We start from the raw sequence: 24,590 nt of genomic DNA on the forward strand, positions 1-24,590 counted from the left end.
GGGAGGAAAGAAACACAAGCTTTATTAAGGGGCAAGGTACATGTTATGCGTTTATGCATGAAACAGTGTATCGGTGCCTTTTTTTAAAAACAAAGAAAATCAGTTTGGGGATGATGAAATATACAACAGAGAAGAATGAAGAGGTGCTTAATTTTTATCCCATCCATGGATTTCTTGCTCTTTAGCCTGTCCCAGTCCCCCCCACCAAATGTGTTGGGTTTCAAATGTGTGGAAACATGCATTTGGAATTGTGTGGGGAAGACGGGCTTTGCGCGAAAGGGTTAAACCCCTCTCTGCTCCCGATGGTCTCCTCCCAAAGTAGCTTTGCATTGACAGCAACAGCAACAAAAGTGTTGCAACACACTTCCACATGTTGGTTTAAAACATACAGGAGCAGCCCCATGAATGCAATCCAGTGTCCAGTTAAATAAAGTTCGTTTATAAACCACTTACTGATTTTTTCGGATGGGCTTTACACACATTTATCTCTAATCTGCACAACTCCGTGTGTGTGTGTGTGTGTGTGTGTGTGTGTTATACAATTCCATGTTTTCTGTCCTTTCAAAATTAGGTTTGGACAGGATAGTGATAGGTACCTATTCCTATCAGGAAAAATGTGTGCAGAGGATTAAGCGGAACAGACACAATTGCATAGTCAGGCAAGCCCAGAGCAAATAATTCCCAGCGTTTTGCTCTATCCTTCCAAACTTGAGAAATAAGCTCGGCTTCCCTGCTCTGTCAAAATTAGTTTTTTATTAAACAAACACTGCCTGACAATTAGGCTCTAGGTTGCCCATCCAAATCTTTTCGTGCTGTTTTAATGCATCGGCACTAGAGCTCTGTGGTGTCAGTGGTTTGGCTTTTAAGTGGAATACCTCCTCAAAGAAAGCCTATCTAATATTGGATGTGCCCTTTTTTGTGTTGGGGTAGGTTTTTCACAGATCGGCAGAGATGGGAAAAAAAGGGGAGGGAAAATGGATGTGATCCTGTGCCCTGCTGAGCGCAGTGGAACTTTATTCCGAAGGAACATGGATACTGTTCTGCTGTAATCCAGAACTCTCGTGTTATGGGACAGTCATGTTAAGAATTATTTTGGAGTATTTTGAATTCTATGAGGCAGGCTGCAATCCCATGACCAATTGCCTGGGAGTAAGCCCCATAGAACTCAAGGAGACTTGCTTCCAAATAGACACAAGTATAGGATTGCAGGCTTAAGCTGCTAGTCTGTCTCTGTGAATTTGCTATGATTTGTTCCCTTACAGTGCAAAAGCCCACTAATGCTGTACACCAGTGATCTATCCATTTTTTTTTCGGGGGGACGACAACGACCCAAAGTTGTTAAGTTATTGAGCTTTCTTAAGGGGGGGCACAGCATAAATCAATAGCCAACTAATAAACCCGGCAGCAATAACTCCCTCTTCCATCTTTGCGATCGTGTGCGATTGAAGAACAGATATACTTCTTCCACCGTGGAGGAAAATAATAATAATAATTTATTATTTATACCCCGCCCATCTGGCTGGGCTTCCCCAGCCACTCCGGGCAGCTTTCAACAAAATATTAAAATACAGTAATGCATCAAACATTAAAAGCTTCCCTAAACAGGGCTGACTTCAGATGTCTTCTAAAAGTTGTTCTTTTTGACATCTGGTGGGAGGGTGTTCCACAGGGCGGGTGCCACTACTGAGAAGGCCCTCTGCCTGGTTCGCTGTAACCTCACTTCTCGCAATGAGGGAACCACCAGAAGGCCCTTGGCTCTGGACCTCAGTGTCTGGGTAGAATGATGGGGGTGGAGATGCTCCTTCAGATATACTGGACTGAGGCCGTTTAGTGCTTTAAAGGTCAACACCAACACTTTGAATTGTGCATAGAAACGTACGGGGAGTCAATGTAGGTGTTTCAAGACCGGAGTTATGAGGTCTCGGCGGCCACTCGCAGTCACCAGTCTAGCTGCTGCATTCTGGATTAGTTGTAGTTTCTGGGTCACCTTCAAAGTGAGCCTGTGTTCGACTGCAATTGACCACTAGCACCAGGGGATTGACCTGTCAATTGCGGTCGACCGGTTGGACATCCCTGCTGTACACACCCTAGTTTGCAGTGTGTTATGTGCATCCCATGTGTTCATGTTTTCCGCCCTGTCCACATGACACCATCCTTATTCAAAGGGCATCCCAGATTTAATGTGATAATTTAACACATTTATTCCTGGTTCCTTTTTAAACAAAGCGATATGAATTCACACTTTTGAGTCTTTTGTGGATCCTGTGCCTTTTTATTCTAAATTGGCAGGTTTAGCCCAATTGATTGCTTCTTGATGGGTGTGGGATCAGTGATGAGTAAGTCTTTATTTTACCCATGGAATGCCCTCTCTTAACTCACCTTCATATCAACTTCTATTCCTGCAGTGAGGATGAATGCATGCCTTGCCTTATTCTTAAAAAGTGAGAGAGTGGTATAATAGTATATTTTGTTATAAAAACAGGAAGATATCGGAGGAATCTGTAATTACCCCCTCCCCTGCCATAGAACAGAATATGACATTGGGGCAATTAAGAGAAGCTGTTCAAGCATTAATTACTCATTCTTTCCCTGCACTCAATGGGTTGAACCTACGCAGAAGAAACTGTGGCTTGGTTTGTACACAGTTCTAAAATAAACTATGGCTTTGCATGGATGCAAGTCAGAAAATCATGGTTTCTTCATTTCTCCTCCTGTGCTACCAGGAACTAAGCCGTGGCTTGGGTTAGCCTTACATCTGAATCCTGGGCTTATAGTTTGTCCTACTCCAAACAAGCAACCTTCTGTTCCCAAGGGCTATTCTTGTTTTGTTTGGGGGCAGACAAACGAAGAGCCTGGGTTTGGGATATAATGCTAAGCTTAACTTCCAGAAGAGTAGCAGGAGTGGGAGATAAGCGAAGTGGCTGTGACTTTCTCACTATGCACCAGCATGCTAAACCATAGTTCAGCTTAGCATTGCTTGCAAACAAGGCAGAGCGTCGCTGGGAACCTTTGCTGAATGGGGCTTGGATGTCTGAGGCTGCATAAACTTTATGCATTTACAGAACTCCACTCCCGAAGAATCATGGGAACCTTTGTTTGCTCCTTAACAAACCTCTGGTTCCCAGCACCCGTAAATTACAGTTCTTGGATTTTTTGAAGGGGTGCTTTTAATGTATGGTGTGCATGCGTTCATATGTGTGGCTTTAGGCAACAAGGTAGGAAGGTCTCGGCCGTAGGGAAGGGCACTGCTAGATCAAATTGTGCTTCTGCGGGAAGCTTTTTTTAAAAAAATTAGCTTCTGGCTAATTCTGGAAGAGCCGTGCTTCAGCCGTGCTTAACAGGCCTCCTATTCGTAGGATAACCAGCCCAACATCTCAAATTGTTTTGCTGGCATTGCAGGTAGGTGTCATCGCAGATCTTGGAGAGCCAGGAAAGGATAGTGCTCCCCTCACAAACCTCTTGCAAATATTTCAAAACGTATGTGGGTTGCAAGCCAGCAGACCAATTACGAGGAAAAGCCCGTCCTGATTTTTCAGCTCGTGTTTTGATAGCACTTTCAGGAGCTGGCTTTCCAAGATTGCTAATGCACTGATGTCGTTTTGATCTCCTAATGCATTCTTGGATGGGGATCACCTGGCTCTTTCTGCAAACCGTGGCAGTGCAGTGCACTGCTTGGGGAACTTGTAATGCCCGATAAATGCATTCGACGGCTTCTTAGGCTGCGCACACACCGCACTTCATTGTGGGATCAGTGGAGACTTAGCACTTGCTTTTTTCTATGCAGTCTATACTCAATCTAGATCCATTGCTTATTTTTTTTTTTCTCCCTGGAAAGCACGTTTTGAGAAACTGGTGTCATCCTGAAAATAAAAGCTTGTTGCAGTTTGAGTCTGCATTACCCCACAGTATTCAGATTTGGAAACAGATGTAGGTGGTCCTGGCACTGTGTATGTTTGTGTATCCACATTGCAGGTGGGCATATACCAAGATCACAACTGCCCCTTCCTCTATTCTCCTGGCATGTGTGCAGGGAGAAAAAAGGCTGTGAATAACCTAATCAAGGTGAGGGTTTTCAAACTCGTGTCATGTAACTATACCCACCCCCCATGTGAATGGCAGGATGCAGGATTTGCAGATTGAAAGCAGCATTTTGAGGATGAGGGTGAATGATTATTTATTGAGAAAAGCTACCTGTTTGTGCTTCTCCTTAGTCCATTGATCCAGCTGCTTAAAAGCAATACTGTATAAGAATGTTATTTATTTATGGTTTTACTTCTTGTATTTACACCCTACCTTCTTTTCTTCAAAGGGGCATACATAGTGCTCCTCCTCCCTTTACCCCCCCCCCCCCACAACAACCCTGTGATGAGGTAGGTTAGGCTGAGAGTGAGTGACTGGCTCAAGAAGAGTTAGGATTTGGATTTGATATCCCCCTTTATCACTTACCCGAAGGAGTCTCAAAGCGGCTAACATTCTCCTTTTCCTTCCTCCCCCACAACAAACACTCTGTGAGGTGAGTGAGGCTGAGAGACTTCAGAGAAGTGTGACTGGCCCAAGGTCACCCAGCAGCTGCATGTGGAGGAGCGGAGATGTGAACCCGGTTCCCCAGATTACGAGTCTACTGCTCTTAACCACTACACCACACTGGCTCAAGGATACCCAGTGAGCTTCATGGCTTAATGGGAATTCAAACCCTGTTCTCACAGGTCCTAGTCCAACACTCTAACCCAAGGGCTGTCAACCTGGTCCCTACTGCCCACTAGTGGGCGTTTCAGGATTCTATGTGGGCGGTAATAATAATAATAATAATTTTTTTATTTATACCCCGCCCTCCCCAGCCAAAGCCGGGCTCAGAGCGGCTTACAAGCAATAATAAAAACAAGATGAATGATTACAACTTAAAAACAAAAGTAAAATACAACATTAAAATAATGGAACATTAAAATATTAAAATGTAGCCTCATTGTAGGAGGAGAAGGAAAAGAAAAAAGAAAGAGAGGGAGGGAGGGAATCAAATTGGCTCCAAGCCAAAGGCCAGGCGGAACAACTCTGTCTTACAGGCCCTGCGGAAAGAAATCAGATCCTGCAGGGCCCTGGTCTCATGAGGCAGAGCGTTCCACCAGACCGGAGCCAGAGCTGAAAAGGCCCTGGCTCTGGTTGAAGCCAATCTAACTTCCTTAGGGCCTGGGACCACTAGGGTGTTGCTATTTATGGACCTTGAGGGTCTATGTGGGAAATACCAGGAGAGGCGGTCCCGTAGGTACGAGGGTCCTAGGCCGCGAAGGGCTTTAAAGGTCAAAAGCAGCACCTTAAATCTGACCCTGTACTCCACCGGGAGCCAGTGCAGCTTGAAAAGCACTGGGTGAATATGCTCCCATGGCAGAGACCCCGTGAGGAGCCTCGCTGCAGCATTCTGTACCCGCTGGAGTTTCTGGGACAGCTTCAAGGGCAGCCCTGCGTAGAGTGAATTACAGTAGTCAAGCCTGGAGATGACCGTCGTATGGATCACTGTGGCCAGGTCGGGGCGGGAAAGGTAAGGGACCAACTGCTTGATGCGGCGAAGGTGGAAAAATGACGCCTTGGCTGTTGCTGTAACTTGCGCCTCCATGGAAAGGGAGGCGTCAAGGATTACACCCAAACTCTTAACGGAAGGCAATGGCACTAATTGGGCCCCCGCAAGAGAAGGGAGTTGGTCCCTCATCCCCATGCCATCCCGACCTAGCCATAGGACCTCTGTCTTCGAAGGATTTAGTTTCAATCGGCTCCCACGAAACCATCCAGCTACAGCTTCCAGACATCTGGTCAGTGTGTTCGGGGCCGAGTCGGTGTGGCCATCCATCAGCAGATAGAGCTGAGTGTCATCAGCATATTGGTGACAGCCCAGCCCAAAGCTCCGGATAATCTGGGCAAGGGGGCGCATAAAGATGTTAAAAAGCATTGGGGAGAGAATTGCGCCTTGCGGCACTCCACACACCAAGGAGTGGCGCGATGACATTTCCCTCCCTAGTGCCACCCTCTAGTAGGGTGTTCCATGCACAAGCTGAATCCTCCTTCCATTGAGCACTGGTGGGTGGTCAGGAAATTTTACCATCAAGAAAGATGCATTAGTGGGTGGTAGGTATAAAAAGGTTGACTACTCCTGCTCTAACCGCTACACCACCCTGAGAAGAGCTGCTGGACCGAACTAAAGGTACCCTCTTGTACCACATCCGTACAGTGGTACCTCGGGTTACATACGCTTCAGGTTACATACGCTTCAGGTTACAGACTCCGCTAACCCAGAAATAGTACCTCCAGTTAAGAACTTGGCTTCAGGATGAGAACAGAAATCAGGCTCTGGCGGCAGCAGGAGGCCCCATTAGCTAAAGTAGTGCTTCAGGTTAAGAACAGTTTCAGGTTAAGAACAGACCTCCGGAACGAATTAAGTACTTAACCTGAGGTACCACTGTATTTCTCAATTTGGGTACCCGGATGCAGGGACTGAAGGCAACAGGCTGGTCTCATTGTTGTTCCCCAGCATCCGCTATTCAATGGCATCCGGTCTCTGCACCTGAGGTTCAGACATAGCCATTGTGAGAGAAAGGGTCACAACTTTGATGTTTCATTTCTCTTTGGGTTTAGGATGCAAAGCAAGGATGGGGAACCTGGGGCTCTGCAGAGGTTCTTAGGGCTACAACTGCCATCATCTCTTTCCTTTGGCCTTGTTGACTGGGGCTGTTGGGAGCTGAATGTCTTTTGGAGAGCCGCCAGTTCCTCACCCTTAAAGGTAAAGGGACCCCTGACCATTAGGTCCAGTCGTGACTGACTCTGGGGTTGTGGCGCTCATCTCGCTTTATTGGCCGAGGGAGCTGGCGTACAGCTTCCAGGTCATGTGGCCAGCATAACTAAGCCGCTTCTGGCAAACCAGAGCAGCGCATGGAAACGTCATTTACCTTCCCGCTGGAGCGGTACCTATTTATCTACTTGCACTGGCATGCTTTCGAACTGCTAGGTTTGTAAAGTCTATTCCTGAACTCAAGTTCTCCTACTGTGGCCATCCACAAAAGAGCCCATATGGATAGCAAAAGACACGTGGCTACAGTCAGAAGAATGAACATTTTCCATAGCAATGTTTTCAAGTTCGTCACTCTGTACAGATGTTATCTATGAATGATTAAACAGGAAAGCCTGTTACTGCATTATATGCTTCCAGATCCTGGTTAGTAAACTAATGTTAAGTAATTTTCCTGTTTCGGACACAATGGGGAAATGGTTTAGCCAAGACTCAAATGCCAAAGCTGGGCAGCAGTGAGAGGAGGGGAAGCACAGCACTTGATCATAGTTTCATAAACCATGGATTGCATGCAAACCAGATTGTTGCATGTGAACCGAAGGCAGCATTCCTGCCTGTGGTGTGCACACTCCTCCCCACCAATATTGACTCCATTCATATGTTTTGTAGGTTTCTATGGTCCTTAATACACCTACAAAAACATACTCTCTGCAGCTGCTATTTGCGTTTCAAGGGAAGCCTCCATTGGAACCAATGGGAACTTTCCTTGCAATGGCAACCACACAGGCAATTTTTGTCTGGAGGATAGAGTGACACTCTACTGTCACATCCCAATCTGCAACTGCTCAGATTGCCCCATGGCTGCTATTTGCACAGGATAACAAAAGATGTGCATGTTAATTGAATTCACGCCGTTAATATCACATAGCGTGCAAGTGTACAAGTCAGGATTTTTCTACAGTACAACAAGATGTAGACAGATGTGGTCCTTGGCTTTAATGAACCAACAAAACAAAGGAATGCCTATAAAAAGTGAGATGATTCAGATCCTTTTATGGATGAATGGATACCCATTCATCTGATTAGCATAGTGGCAAAGAAGCTGAGTTGTGAGTCAAAACATGGTGCAAATCTTGCATCAGCAAGGAACTTATACGCTGGCTTTCAGAAGGCAACTTTCTGCCTCAGTGCTCCCATCTGCAGTATGGGGAGCCATCATATTGACTTAACTCATAGGTTTGTTGGAAGGATTACAACTAGATAATGTAGACGACGTGCTTTGAGGCCCTGTACAAGTGTTAAGTATGTATATTTATTAATTTTATTTGTAAATAATGACCTATTGGTTACATGTTTCCCTGTGAGAGCTATATCATTGTCCAGCCCAGACACTGAGGTCACGCTCCGAGGGCCTTCTGATGGTTCCCTCGCTGCAAGACGTGAAGCTATAGGGAAACAGGCAGAGGGCCTTCTCAGTAGTGGCACCCGCCCCATGGAATGCCCTCCCATCAGATGTCAAACAGATAAACAACTATTTGACTTTTAGAAGACATCTGAAGGCAGCCCTGGTCAGGGAAGTTGTTCATGGTTGGTGTTTTATTGTGTTTTTAATATTTTGTTGGGAGCCACCCAGTGTGGCTGGGGCAACCCAGTCAGATGGGTGACATATGCATAATAAAATTATTCCAGTCGTACCTTGGAAGTCGAATGGAATGTGTTCTGAAAGCTTGTTCGACTTCCAAAGCGCGCCTTCTGATTGGCTGCAGGAAGCTCCTGCAGCCAATTGGAAGCTGCGGAAGCCCCGTCAGATGTTCAGCTTCCAAAAGAATGTTCCAAAACCGGAACAGTCACTTCCGGGGTTTGATCATTCAGTTGCCAAAACTTTCGAGAATGAGGCTGTTTGAAAACCAAGGTACAACTGTATTATTATCATTCTGATCAGATGTAAATATGGTATAAAGGCTTTTAAGTAACTTAAATCCCATTGTTGTGATATACTGACTCTAGATTGCCTACCATGTTCCCGTTCTTAGATATATTTTTTTGCACATACTTCCTTCCCTATAAAATTAGTTTATTGATTTTGAATGAAATCAAAACTTATGAAAACCCTATTTGACAGTGAGACAAAATGAACGAATGTTCACACTATGGGCCAGGATGGCTCAGTTCTGCCACCTAACAGATTGCTTAAAACCATGGTCTCTCTCTAGCCAGGGATCTGCTTCCTGGCAATCTGGCATGGATATTTCATTGGCAAATATAAGTGTCTGAAAGTAGTTAAGGGTTTTTTCCCCCTCCCCCTTTTCTTAATTTAAATCAATGCAATGTTGAGTTCAGCTGGGCACAGAGAACTCGAGGATGCTGAGATGATGGAGGCTTGTGGTTTCTTTGTTGTGGGACTGGAATCCTGCTGAATTAGATGGGGTTGCCACAACTCCCTCCTACTGTTAGATATAATTGTTGATTTGAGGTTGGTCTCACTTGGGGGCTTAATTTCAGGGGGCGGCTTGTCAACTGTTGAAGGGGAGGGGAAATCGCAGCAGAGGGGTACCTAAAAATGGGGCGGCTGATTTGGTGGTTCTCTCCACATTTGAAAGGACTCTCCACATCCCAAAGTAACCTGAACAAATTCCTTTTTAACAGAGTTCAGTGTTTAGATGTCTGGGCAAGAATCAGAACTATGATTTTTAAGCAGAAACTGTAGTCCAAGGGTGCAGTGGCGTAGCGTGGGTTGTCAGCACCCGGGGCAAGGCAAGTAATTTGCGCCCCCCCCGCTGCACTGTCCCTCCCCCAGATAGTCCCTCACTCTCTCTCCGCACCGCACCGCACGCCTGGCACCCTCCCCTCCACAGTGGGCAGCGACCCGGCGACTCGGATCAGATTCGCAGAGCCAGCACTGCAGTGAGAGAGAGTGAGTGAGCCAGGTAGGGGCAGAGAGCTGCGAGTGCGAGCACGCCCTCCCCAGATGTTGTGCCCAGTGCGGCCGGGGCCCCCCCTGCACCCCCCACGCTACGCCACTGCAAGGGTGGTATTCTGCTAACACAAGGGTTTCTGCTTGTTCAACAGGACTTCCCCCCTCTGCCTGTGCTTAGTTTTCTGGAAGTGGCTTTTACGTTGTGTGCAATCTTAAGTATAGTGTGATGCAGAAATTAGCAATTGGGGAGACACCAGGGAGATGGAATAAGCTGCCGTGTGAAGGCAGCCCTGTTGTGCATGCAGAGGGCTGCAGGTCTGGTGCCTATCATCTCCAGGTAAATAGATCAGGTAGGTGATGAGAAAGACGTCTGCCCACCCACACAGCACTGGGTTAGGTGGATAAATAGCCTCACCTGCTATTAGGCAGCTTCATGTACTCCTGCCACTTTGCATAGATGGAGTACTCTCTGTAGAGTTGGGAGGTAAAATGGTAGTTGCGGCGCTAAAGGGTTTGGAAGCAGAGAATCCTTGGGATCTGATTTGCTTGCTTGTTGAATTATAGGCACGATAGCCAGGGATGAACGAACTTGTCAATTATTCTTTCTCTTGCTTTCTGTCTTTTTTCAGCCTTCAGTTCAGTTCTCCATACTTCCAGTTTGTATTTTTTTTTTTTTAAGCCCTCATGAAAATTCATCCATGAATTTCTACTAATATACAGTCGTACCTTGGAAATCGAACAGAATCTGTTCCGGAAGTCCGTTCGACTTCCAAAACGTTGGAAAACCAAACCGTGGCTTCTAATTGGCTGCAGGAAGCTCCTCCAGCCAACCAGAAGCCGCGGAAGCCCTGTTGGACGTTCAGGTTCCAAAAGAATGTCCGCAAACCGGAACAATAACTTTTGGGTTTGTGGTGTTTGGGAGCCAAAATGTCTGAGTTCCAGGGTGTTCAAGATCCAAAGTAAGACTGTACACATGTTTATATGCATTCTTGCATAATACACACATTTCTTGCAAAGCAGTGATCCCTGATACAATGCATTTCTGTATGTTAGTTTTACTAACATATGCATTTATATGCACACTTTACTCCAGTGTATGCAATATGTTTGTTCACATTACTTGGCTGGAGGACTGCACAGCAAAATTTGGAGGAAACGTGAATTTCTGGTGTTAGCTGTTTTTCAGTGCAGATACTGTTTCAGAAAGAGCAAATGATGTAGGTTTGCATTTAGTCGCGAACTGAATAAAATTTATTCCCCATCCCTTCTCCTAGCTGACTTTCCTTGATACATAGCTGTGTTCTCTGCATGTAAGTGAGTTGCAGGAAATGGATCAAATTCAGTTATGGCAGGAGCATATTTGAGGTCAGAAATGCATCAACCGAAAATACTCCAGGTCAGTTGCAGACAGTGTTGAAACACACAGCATCATTTACATTTGTTGGGTGTCTGTGTTTGAATGCAAAGTGTCTTCTGGTTTGCTCATAATTTTAAAAATCGGGCCAGTTTCTCTCTTGGCCATCAGTCTTCTGAAACTGAAGAAATTTCCTTGCTAAGGGCGTTCTGCACCTCTTGCGATGATCATTCTTCAACAGATGCTAGGTTTTGCTTTTCAGTGACCAGAAGGCAGCTCCTGTGGAGCGCATCCGATCACAGCGCATGCACTCCGCGTCACCTAAACAGGTTTTGCAGGCTTTCCTATCGTTTCAAAAACCTGCATTCCCTCTTTTGCCCAGGGGCAGTTGTGGCTGTGGGACAAAATACGTGTGTCTGTGCACCCAGAGAAGCAATTCCTTTCTTAAGTCACTTTTACCATTCTTTTTCTTTTTTTAAAAAGTCTCCACTCTCCAGCCAGTTGGAGTTGGAATTCAAGATCTCATTTTAATTCCCTTCCAAATTTCTTTCCATCAAATGTCTTGGAGCGGGTAGGCGGGGGGGGGGGGTGAGGTAGCAGCTTTCAACCTTTACTTGACTTACTGAAACATTAGCAGAGGAACGAACATGCAGTTCTCCACTTTGGGGAAAAGCACCGAAAGGCAACCTTTCCCAACCTGAATCTGAAGTCGGGCCTGATCTCGTGATGTTTTCTCCTAATAGCTTTTACAAGCAGCCAGTAAGTGAAACTTACGGCATGTACAGCCGGCTGTAATCTGAGGCTCTTTGGGTAAAATAACATTAGTCTGTGCTACTTAAACACACTCTGGAAAGATTAAGGAGGAGAGGAAGGAAAATATTTGAGGAGATCAACTGGATGTGGTTGAATACAAGAAGCGTCACCTGACACGGATTAGTGTTTTTTTGCCAAAGATTTACCTGACTGGGAGACCTCCATTTCGAAGTTGTGTTCTTACCAGATCAGCTCCCGGTACTCTTCTCTTCCCCCCTCTCCCAAATTTGTAGCTTTTCTAACCAGAATTCGTACAATGAAAGAACCCATTAATTTACTAGGGTTCAGTGTCTCCTCTGCTGTAAAGTTAAACAACCCTCCTCCCCAGTTTGACATTCCTTCCCCTTATTAGCTGCAGCTGGCTCTTTCTAATTACAAAAGTCTTAACTTCTTTTTCATTTATATTCTGTGGCTTTTATTCCACTTTAGAGCGAAAATATGTCTGCCCTCCCCCGCTGCTCTCTCACTATTGCATGTGTAGCTCATATGTTTCGCTTTGAGTCGTCTAGGAAATCCTTAGATTGTTGGCACTTCGGTAGCTAACCAAAAACTTACTGTGTATCTTTGCTACAAATGTATATTTGTTTTGTGCCAGTTTGAGTCTCATCTCAGTTCCACACCCTGCATCCCTGCCAGTCTCCCAGTCCTGGGAATTTTTCATTAAATAAGGATTCTGTGAATTTTCTGTTGCAAGGTATACTTCATAATGCTGTATTGTTTTTAACATTCGGTTGGGAGCCGCCCAGAGTGGCTGGGGAAACCCAGCCAGATGGGTGGGATATAAATAATGAATAAATAATAATAATAATAATAAGAAGAAGAAGAAGAAGTTGCCAGGTATCCCCATTAAACTAAGAGGCTAATGCGGATGTTAAGGCCATTGTGCAAAGGGAATCAGTGAGTTGCAGTCCTGGAACCAGTGTTCAAAATTAGCCAAGCCACTTTTGACCACTTTCAGGCCCAGGCTCTGCACTTCCTCCACCTCACTGACAGAGGGTAAAATAACAGACACGACATGATTGAAATGGGATCGAATCAGGCCACAACTTTATTGACTACAGTGCATGGGCATAGCTATGACTGGATCAGTATTAGAAACTGAGATATGAAAGCTAGTAGCTAGATGGCACCTTAAATCTAGGTTATGGGCGCAACAACAGAAAGTCTAGGCACGCTTTTTTAATAACAAGAATACAAAGCTGAAAATGACGGAACTGCAGCTAAAATATTATGTTCATTTTTCATATGGTCTAGTCCTTTCCCTGCCCACCCCTAATATTCTTAAGAGGGTCTCTTCTCCAGTCTTCAGAGAGTAGCTGGAAGTGGGGAGGCAGAAAAAAGTCCTCCTTTCCTTCCACTTTGCAGTTTTAATCTGAAATCTTAGGTGCAGTACTACTCCTGGAGCTCAGAAACTGCTTGCGCTAATTAAATTCCCTGTCACAAAATGCGCCTAGAACAATGGGAGTTTTGAACACTGGACTGGACACCTTTGGAAATAAGAACCTTCAGGCAATTGGTTGTTCTGTCATTTGGGTGGGTGTCCAAACTACTTTGGAAGAACAGAATTAATCCTAAGCTAGTCTCTGATGCACACTGCCTGTACTGGACATAATATCCACTACTGTGAAATGTCACTTGGCGTGTTAATACATCCCGCCCCCCTTCTTAATCGCTATGTCTGCAATTACATCTGGGACAAATTCCTGGTTTGGTTGTATGCTGGTGTTGCCCATGTGATGTTGAGCCAACCAAATCAACTGGTCCTTAGAAGTGGGTTGGTTACATATTTTGCCCAACGTTACCAGTGTGGAAATGACTCACGGGATTGTAGGAGAGTCCTTTTAGGTTCACATTATATATTAACTAGTTGAGCTTTTAATAATTCTGACCACATTTTCTGTACATGGAGGAAAAAACCTCACCGAATTGATCTTTTGACATAGATCTTTGTAAAATTGGTAATGCCTGGAACTCTGACCCAACCTGTCCTCGGCAGCTTTCGGAGGCAAATGGCAGTCAAACACAGTCTTGTCTGAATTTTCTTCTGAGTTAGAAATATACTGTAGAGGACGATGACCATGTGAACTGTGCCCCTTCCAGCCTCTTGAGCCGATAAGCACTGCTTCATATTTTATTAGAACAATTTGGCTCCTGATGTGAACTCAAGACTCATTAATCCTATAACGTGGTGGATGGAGTTGGAAAAATACAGGATGTAAATATGTTCTTCATTATGCACTCTAATACCAACCAGATATGAAGTGTGCATTCTGTAATATGGTAGTCAGAATGCAGTAGGCAACTAGCAAATTGTTGACAAGGATCATCTGTTGCTCATTTCACTCTGGAGTCTTGAGCAAGAAATTCTTGAAGTTTTGAGTGCTCGGTGTTGCTTACTGATGCCTATCATAACTTGATGAACAGATATTAAAATGGGTGAAGAGCTTGCTGTCTGTACCAACAAAACTTATTGAAACTGAGTGCACATTTTGCATGAAGTAGATCTGTTCAGGGCTTGCCTTAAATGCCCAAGTGGTTTAAGCAATCACTTGGCAGGGGTGGGTTTTCTTTTCCTTTGAATTTCAAATAAAATAAAATAGGAGCAACCAGAGATTCACCCCCTTTTACTGTAGTATTCTGGGGGGCATTCCTTACATCACAAAGCAATTAACTGGTGCTTTTGTGAAGCAACGTGTTTTGGGGTGTTAGTTGGCTACTGTGAGAATGGGATTCTGGATGAAGTGGGTATTTTGCTTGATCCAACAGGGGATCTTTATATGTTCTTAAGGCTGCAGTATGGAAGGACTCCCTGTGTCACTCATCTCTGTGGGCTGAATGAAATTAGGGCCAGCCCTAATGGACAATGGACAAAGTTGGCTTTCATAGCACCAATAATTTGCTTCCTCTGCACCTACTTTTTTGGGTGGCAAGTAGTTGGATTGTGGCTTTGCTTGGCTGCTAAGATGTGCCTCAATAAGACCTGCACAAGAGAGACACGGCTGGCTCTGTGGTCTAAACCACTGAGCCTAGGGCTTGCTGATTGGAAGGTTGGCGGTTCGATTCCCCGCGACGGGGTGAGCTCCCGTTACTCGGTCCCTGCTCCTGCCCACCTAGCAGTTCGAAAGCACATCAAAGTGCAAGTAGATAAATAGGTACCACTCCAGCGGGAAGGTAAACGGCGTTTCCATGCGCTGCTCTGGTTTCGCCAGAAGCGGCTTAGTCATGCTGGCCACATGACCTGGAAGCTGTCTGCAGACAAACGCCAGCTCCATCGGCCAGTAAAGTGAGATGAGCGCCGCAACCCCAGAGTCGTCCGCGAAGACCTAACGGTCAGGGATACCTTTACCTTTACCATTAAGGCCTGCAACAGCAGTTGGTACTTCCAGGAGGCTGGGGAAGAGACTGACCATCATTGCCCTCCCCAACATTTTCTTTTGCTGCTGCCAACCTCCTCTGGAGCCAGCTGCATGTCATCTAGCCTGGGAAGAGAACATCTCTCTCCTCAGCTGTACTTGAAGCAGGCTCCTTGAAGTGCAGGAAGACCAGTACCAGAACTCTTTTTTTGCCTTTACAATTCTTTTTTAATTGATTTTCCAAATTTAAACCCAATTATACCAATTATACAGAAACTTTATATTGTCAGTTAATTCCTGTTTTCTTTTTAGTTATGTACTTAAACCTAGATTGGGTTGTTTTTCTTTTTCCAATATTGAACTTATTGTGTGTGTTTAATAGTTGTTTTTCATCACTATCAGGCTCTGTATTTCGTAAATTTGTATTCTCATGTTTTGAATGTTTTCTGTATGGTGCTCTGGGTGCTTTTCATTATGGAAAAGGGGCAAAGAAATTAACCCAATCACTCCATCTGTTGACCAAAGTGTAACTTTGAAGGAGGAGGGTGAAACAAGTGCATGGGTCCTTGGTTGTTCAGTAGAACCTAGGAGCAAAAGTTTTTATGACATTATAGGAGTGTGTGCAGTTGTCTTGTTTCCAGTGTTATCATATTGTTGCATTCCACCCCAGTCTCTGCCGACCAGTGCCCAAGATTTCAGGGTTTGCTTTTTCTTTTGGAATGAGGCACAGCGGAGACTATGGTGTCTTTATAATAAATGGTTTATTTACACATATATACAACCTGAGTCTACAATGGAGGGGCTTCCAGTGTTCACATCTCAAAGAGGGTCTCGTCTTCCCCATAAGTGCAGCATGGATTCAAGGACAGCCCAAAATCCATCTCTGTGTCTCCTTGTCCCAGGGAGCTCACACAATGATCTGTCCCTTCCTCCCTTCCTTCCTTCCTTCCTTCCTTCCTTCCTTCCTTCTGATTGCTAACCCAGTGAAACGATTCCCCGCCACAGCCTACCTCATCCAGAGTGAAATCCCAAACCCCTTTATGTCTCTCTGACACACAGCTGGAGGGCACTGAATTTCCCAATGGCCTCTTTTGTGGCTTTCCTGATGGGTTCGCAACTTTGCCGTCTTCTTCCTTTGTCTTCCTCATGACCCAACTCAGCTAGCTTTGCCAAGCTGGCCTGGCTCATTGGCATAAGTGACATCCAGGGATTTCCATGCTTGGAACAGCTTAACCAAAACTTGATTAATTCTAACTGTTACTAAATTCAAGAATTATGGGTGCCCTTGCACCCGCAGACTCTGGCATCCAAACACGTAACAATATTTTAAAGTGATACAGCCTCCATCTTCTAGACTGCAAGCAAGCTGGCAAGCTGACGAGGAGCTTTGGAGGTTATAAGGATAACGTAACTGGTTCAGGCTGTTTTGCGCCTAGCCTGAATTCTGGAACAAAGGAAGCTGCCTTATACAGAGTCAGACCATTGGTCCATTTAGTATAGCGCTGCTTTGCCTCTTTTCCCCACCCACATTTCCTTCTGGGCAACCTTCCATGCGCTGCATGCCAGTTGTAGGTCCAGAAGTGAAAGTGGGCAGGGTGATGAATGCAGATCTTGACTTGGTACAGCAGGCTAGTTTCTCTCACGCTCCTACACACCCCTCACTCTCTCCTCCATTCAGGCAAACAGGAGGCATTATTCAATGGAGTGGTGTGGCCTGGGGAGAACTACAAGGAGGGCTGAGGTTTTCTATCCCTGGTCTACAATGATTGGCTACTCTCCAAGGTTTCAACCTGGGGTCTCTCCCAGCCCTACCAGGAGATGTTGGGGGTTGCATCTGGAATATCCAGGTAGCTCCATTGGTAGAGCAGGGGACTCTTAATCTCAGGGTCATAGATTCGAGCCCTGGATTGGGCGAAATGATTCCTATATAAGGAGGGGTCCCTTCCAACTCCACAATTCTATGATTCCATACCGAATGCAGAGCAAACGCCCCACCATTCAGTTATGGTCCTTCCCCCCTGTTTCTGTGATGCTTACAACATAGCATGCATTATGGCAGTAGCTTTTCCCCATTGCTTTCCCCCCAATATCTAGTATTCAGAAATGCTTTGCCTTTGTACACAGAGGCTTCATTTCTCTGTTGTGGCTAATAGCTGGTAACAGTCCTATCCTCTTAGCCACCATCCAAGCTACTAGCCATTACCACATCTTGAGGCAATGCCAAGAAAGTGGTTAGGAAGCTGTCCTATGCCAAACCGGACCTGTGAGTATGGAGTAGCCTTTTTAAGAAAATAAATCTTACTGAGCTTCCTATAAACTTAGAAGCAGCCTTTGCAGAGATTCAATAGGACATTCTTGCATTTGAAGTGGTTTGGGGAAATTCATTTGTCCATTATGTTGTTTAGGCTGTGGGACCCGATGGTCCACCCACCCTGCTTGAAACTCCCATGTAAAGTCTCTTAATAGCTTTCAGCTGTGTCTTGTAAAACCCCTAAAAATTAGACACTGAACTTCTAATATCTACCAGGACTAAATAATTCCTCAGCTTGTGCTAACAGCAGTGTCTGCTGTGAGTCATGTGATACCTCTTAAAAATGGAATTATCAGCCGAAAAGGACTCCTTGCTACTGTTCTGAATCCCTCTTAACATTTTGGTGGTCTTGGTCATATTCATATTCATACTCATACTCATATATATTGTTGTACTTGAACAAAAGCCAGTTCTCTGCTGGCTGGTTACCTTTGCAGACCATTATTTTTGTAGCAACGTGGCTTACTATTGCATACTGGGGCCGTGATGAGTTTAGCAGGTAGCTTGCGATTGATTGCAGAAGTTGTGATAAGCTCCGTCAGAAGTTGCTAAGCCTTGTGCTCTTGGGTAGAGCCATTTAAAATCAGTGAAGCTGCGCAGCTCTTCTCAGACGATGGAAAAGACCCTGCTCTTGCCATGTCATGTGTTCTGATGTGTCTTTTGGCATGGGCAAAAGCAGTATCTACATCACCCCCCAAAGCCCAGTGGAGTGATGGTCTGACTGCAATCAATGATCGCAGTAAAAGGCCCTTAAGCTCCATGGTGGTCAGTGGAATTTTAGTGTCTGCAACAAGGTAGTTCCAATTTTCTACCTGCCTTGCTAGTTTCTGTAGGATTAAACCTTGATAATGTAGCTGGGTTAGTATTATACTTTAGGGGAACATTTTTTACCACATTTTACTACCCATCATTTGCTAGCAAAGGATGTGGCTAAGCTCCACATTTCTTTGTTTAACCAGAGAGAGGACAGGTGTGGAGAAGCTTTGGCCATCAAGGTGTTTGCTGAACTACAGCTCCCTGCAGTCTCTGAAAGCATGGCCATTGGCCAGGGATGATGGGAGTTGTAGTTCAGCAGCATTTGGAGGGCCAAAGGCTCTCTGCAGCTGAAGCAGGATTTTGGACATGGATATCTGGGTGGTGGTGCCTATGCTTCAGAGCTTCCTGTTTAAGGTGATCTACCTGGAGTAGATGGGACTTTGGCCTGATCCAGCAACACTTCTTTTGGTATTATCAGTTCAAAAGCACACAAAATCCAGGTTGCAAAAAGCTTTTCTGGAGTAGAACTGAACAACTCTCCCTTTCTCCATTTTCTAAGTTTTAGACTACAACTCTGAATATACTCACATGGGAGTAAGTCAGTGCAGCTTAATTCTGATTAGGCTTTTATAGGGTTGCACTGTTTAGTCCTATAGAAGATTGTAACCTATCCAAAACCTTGTGAACTGCGGGTGCTAGAACAACAGAAACCCAAAATGTTGTGTGGAAATTTGAAACTCTTCCCTCCTGTTCTGATGGATAAAATATAGGAAAGATGCAAAGCCTTAATTAGCCTGTGTCTTTAAAGTCTTCAGAGTACCAAAAGGCCTCTCAGATTGCTGTGTATCTGGCAATTGTGAAATGTGATAGGCTTTCTTAATAAGCAAGGCTGGAATTTGGGCAATAGTTATTGGATTATATTTTATTTTTAAAACTTGCCTCCATTACAATTTGAATCTGAGGGTTGCAGCACTAATGAAAAGTTCTCCACCCCCCTCAAATGTTCTTGCAGATGTAACAATTCCAGTGTTCTATACTTAGTCTTGTAATTAGAACGATGATTATGTTCTCGAAGAATCCCACAAATTAAGAACAACAACAGAAAAAGATAGTGACTCATGAGAACATTTGCAACATGTTAAACGTGTGGTTGTCACTTATGAATTATGTGATTACTGTGTGAAATATTTATGGATTTATGGTTGCAGAATAGATGTTAAGTACCATGTATTGGTACTCAAGAAAAATGCCCTGTTTTGTTCCAAGTGCCAGTTTGGGTCCATTGTTGTCACTATGATCTTCATGTAATGACAATGGGTCTGGCAGCAGTGCTGATCTTCAACCAAGCTGTGGGCATCTTTGTTGTGAAATGTAGGAAGTCCTGAGCCAATTGGGGGCAGGAGTTTCCAGACTTGCCAGAGACGCCATCTGAAACAAAGGGTTGTGTTGTTAGGACAATCCTTGCTCAAGATCCAGCAGACTGTTCTGTTAATGCTGCAGAATTTGTCCATGGAACAGGAAGGGTGAAATAATATCTTATGGATAAGGAGAAGAGCCCAATAGAAGCGAGAACTCAATAAGGCTTCAAAGCTAGGGCATCTCTAGTTAAAAGTATTGCAAGGTAGCAAGACTTGGAAAGAACCCCAGTTGAGACTATGGGAGATTGCTGCTGGACAACAGATAATACTAGACTAGATGGGTCAGTGCTTGATTCAATCTAAGGCAGCATCATTTGAACTCATAATACCAACTGTTGCTGTTCTTAATGCTTGGCTTTATTAGCCGGGTGTCCTTATCCTACTTAATCCTGCATTATTATTATTATTATTATTATTATTATTAGTCCAGTCCTTAGCATCCTGATTGATGGGAAGGGCTGGTATCCTGATCTAAGTCCTGCCATGATTCCTGCTTCTACTGGGTACCCACACTGTCACCTAGTGCCATCGGGTGCCATTTCCATATGGGAAGGAAAACTGATGGGGAGTGTATGTCAAGCCTGAAAATGATAGAGGTTGAAGCAACTTCCTCCTGCAAGGAAAGGTTATGCATTTTGGATTTTTTAGTTCAGAGAAAAAGGCAATGGAGCTTGTTACAAGTTGATAGCGTTTTCCTCCCTCTCATAATAATTTGAATGTGGAACATCTGATGAAGCTGAATTTTGTAGGATGCCAGACAGGACAAAGTGCACTCCTCAACTATGGAATTCTCTCTTATGCGATGCAGTGATGGCTACCAACCTGGGTGTCTTTAAATGGTTAGGCAAATTCTTGGAAGGAAAGCCAAGAATGGCTTTCTGTCAATAGCCAAGATGGTTGTGTAGTGTCTTTCAATACTGGAGATGGTATCCTTCTGAGCACCAGTTGCTAGGAGGACGTCAGTGGGGAGAGTACTGTTGCACTCATATCCTGCTTGTGGGCCCCACAAGAGGCCTCATCCTGAGTCTTTCAGTCTGCACAATGAAATCTGATGAATGACACCACTTACCCCAGAGCTGAAGAACATTATTTTTCAGCCTGAGGGTCACATTTTTAGATGGGAAAACCACTGAGAGCTGTGTGCCAGAAGTAGGTGGGGCCAGAGACATACTTGGGTGGAACTTTGTACAGTTCCTACACTCCAGACATACACACAGGTTTCTAGGCATCTATACCTACACATCTCTCCTTTCATGCAAGCAAGAGGTGCAATGTCAGGTCAAGAACACATTCCACCCAGGCAAAGATGCCCAAGGAGGGCATGGAGCCCTAATGGGAGGCATATGAATAGGATTCGGCTTGGGGAGAGTCCAGAAGATCAGAACGAGAGGCCTGGCTAGCATTTGGGGCCTAAGGCTCCGCATCCCTGTCCTATACCTTCCAATACCATATTGCTTTCTCCTCTCTCTATAAGTAATGCCAAGACTTGAGCAATGGCATGGCCAAACTTGGTCCTCCAGATGTTTTGGGACTACAACTCCCATAATCCCTAGCTAACAGGACCAGTGGTCAGGGATGATGGGAATTGTAGTCCCAAAACATCTGGAGGACCAAGTTTGGCCATGCCTGGCTTAGGTAGTGCACTGTTGCCTGTTGGCTCTTGTGCTACAGTTGCAATTGTAAGAACAGGGATGTGTCGAAAACGTTGTTTTAAGCCAATTCAGAAATCTTGGAAAAGATTGATATCTCTCTCTGTCACTCATGGAGGTTGCTCATAAGTGATGACCTGAATCCAATTTGAGCAGAGTGGGATTTGCACGTTGCTAGTGCTTGTTATATGTGAGTGGAGAGAAGGATGCCAGAAGTCAGGAACACGGAGAGGTGAAAAAGCAAACACATGAAGCTACCGCGGGCCAAGATCTGACTTGGAAACTCTTCTAACCTAGTCAGTCACCAGGGGCTATTGGGAAGCTGGGGTGAGAGAATATAGCCTGCGTCCAATACCTTCAACAAAATGGATGGCTCTCCCCAGCAGATCCTGGCATGGAAGCTTGGAAGTTTCCCAGTGTGAGACCTGCTGGCAGCTCTTGACAGAGCAGTCAGAAAGGAGCATGTTGCCCGCTTTTCCACTTCAAAGATCAAGAGGCAATTTTGTATGTGAATTGCAACACACTTAGTAGGGCAGTCATACCGACAGAACCACAATATAAAAGACACTCACCAAAAAACTTATCAGTATCATCACCATCATTAAACTTACTGCTCGCTGTTCACCAGCAGGTCCCAGGGTGTGGGTTACAATGATTTAAAACAGGCTTCCTCAAACTCGGCCCTCCAGATGTTTTTGCTCGCTAGCGAGCAGGACCTAGTGGTCAGGGATGATGGGAATTGTAGTCTCAAAACATCTGGAGGGCCGAGGTTGAGGAAACCTGATTTAAAGTAAAACATTAAAAACACCCGCTTGATCACTCACCTTTAGGGAATTCCACAAACTAGCCTCTGTGGAATTCCAGATTGTCTGTCGTGATCAAGTGAGTGTTTAAATAGAAGACTTGGCCGAAGACACACGTACACACATGCTCCTTGGTCACAGTCCAGATCATCTTCCCTGATCCATTGCTGAGATTTATTAAGCCATTCACAAGTGGCGTGATGAGCATCCAATATGGTTTGCCTCTCAATGAGAAAGAGGTTGCTCAAAAACTATCACCTCTTACCACTAGCTAACTTTGGGAGGGAAGCTGGATAAATATTCTGAAGTTTGTAGTTCACAGGAGGTTTAAAAGGTTTTTGGTTTTTTATTTAATGAAGTAATGCAGGTGGCGCTGTGGTCTAAACCACTGAACCTAGGGCTTGCTGATCTGAAGGTTGGTGGTTCGAATCCCTGCGACGGGGTGAGCTCCCATTGTTCGGTCCCTGCTTCTGCCAACCTAGCAGTTCCAAAGCATGTCAAAGTGCAAGTACAGTCATACCTCGGGTTGAATATGCTTCAGGTTGAGCGTTTTCCGGTTATGCTCCGCGGCGACCTGGAAGTAACAGAACGGGTTTCGCCACTCGGGCATGCGCAGACGCTCAAAATGATGTCACGTGCATGCACAGAAGCAGCAAATCGCGACCCGTGCATGCGCAGACGTGAGTTGCGTTCGCTTCAGGATGTGAACGGGGCTCCGGAATGGATCCCGTTTGCATCCAGAGGGATTACTGTAGATAAATAGGTACCACTCTGGCGGGAAGGTAAACGGTGTTTCTGTGTGCTGCTCTGGTTTGCTAGAAGCGGCTTAGTCATGCTGGCCACATGACCCGGAAGTTGTCTGCAGACAGATGCCAGCTCCCTTGGCCTATAGAGTGAGATGAGTGCCACAACCCCAGAGTTGTTCGCGACTGGACCTAATGGTCAGGGGTACCTTTACCTTTACCTTTATTGTTAATTACGTCCAGCAGTAGTTTGTGCTGATGATGCCCTGGATGGAGATGATATCGCATAATATGCATTTTTTAAAAATAAAATAAAATACCCAAGCTAAAAATGGTGTCTGACTAATAATGTTGTGTGTATGTGTGTGTGTTTGCCCTGTGAATGCATCTCTTGCTAGGTTTGTGGCAGTAGTCAACTTCCACACTGTGGTGTGTGTGTGTGTGAGAGAGAGATTTATCACGATAATATTTGAATGTTCTTGGCAGGATGCCCGGAAAGCGATGTCCAAGATAAAATTCAGCGATTGTGACTTAAAGTATGCCTGTATCGCGTGCCAGTTTCGGAGTGCTTTTTCCTTGCTGAGTTGAGTAGCTAACCCACAAAACTGATTATCTGCCCATCGGAGGTGAGCATCCCCTTGGGAATAAGAAAACAGCAGCAGCACTGCCGCAGGGGCTTGCGCATTGCCAAGCATGTGGCAGCCTCACTTTCTAGCTGAAAGTGCAACCTCTATTATCCTCTGGTGGGGCTCACTTGTGTCCTTAACAGCTGCACTTAGAAGTTGTTGTTGTTTTGTCAATAAAGATTTATATAAATATTGTCAAATGAATAAATGCAACGGATGTCACCCATAGTCAGCAAGCCACACCTCTCCCCACCAATGTGTCTCCATGCTGGGGAAAACTTCACCTTCTGAATTGCCCCTTCTGGATAGCTCAGTTGGTTAGAGCGTGGTGCTGATAACGCCAAGGTTGCAGGTTCAATCCCTGTATCAGTGGCGTAGCGTGAGGGGTGCAGGGGGGGCCAGCCGCACCGGGCGCAATGTCTGGGGGTTAGGGGGCGCAAATCCACGGGTTAGGGGGCGCAAATCCACGGGTTAGGGGGCGCAAATTACTTGCCTTGCCCCGGGTGCTGACAACCCACACTACATGTATGTATGTATGTATGTATGGGACAGCTGCATATTCCTGCATTGCAGGGAGTTGTATTAGATGGTTCCCAGGGTCCTTTCCGACTCTTCAGTTCTATGACTCTGTGCTTCTTTTCATGCAGGGAGCTGTCAGGAAAATGTTGGCAATGGCATCTGAGAAGCAATTGCCATTTTACTATCGAAGCTACTTCTTTGAGAGTTTTGATGATGCCACTGTGGTCTTTATGGTTTGAGAAAAGCACATTGGAACACAGCACACAGTCACCTTTAGAAACAGTGGCGCGTAGGTGTGTCAGCAATTCAAATTCAGTCTGGAACTGTGGATTTTGGACTATTGGTAATGGTTTAGGTGCAGAATAATGATTTTCAAAAGTGTTGCAGAAGCTGTCCTGTTCAAGCCTCAGATGCCAACATTCTCCTCCTTCACGCTCTTCTTGCATGGCTGTGAGTATGAGGAGGAAATCATCTACTTCCAGGTTTAAACTGAGCATAGTTTGTTGTTATGTCTAAACCTGGCCCAACTGTCTTTAGTTTTAACTAAAACATGTTA

The 24,590-nt window shown here is 45.1% G+C and overlaps 1 protein-coding gene across 2 annotated transcripts in view; it reads left to right on the top strand.

Annotated features, from left to right (window-relative positions):
• RSPO2 (R-spondin 2) overlaps positions 1–24,590 on the top strand; it is a 114,734-nt gene that overhangs the window by 8,095 nt on the left and 82,049 nt on the right. The window lies entirely within an intron of this gene.

This window comes from Podarcis tiliguerta (genome assembly GCF_965153285.1).
Source record: "Podarcis tiliguerta genome assembly, chromosome: 7".
Taxonomy (NCBI): domain Eukaryota; kingdom Metazoa; phylum Chordata; class Lepidosauria; order Squamata; family Lacertidae; genus Podarcis; species Podarcis tiliguerta.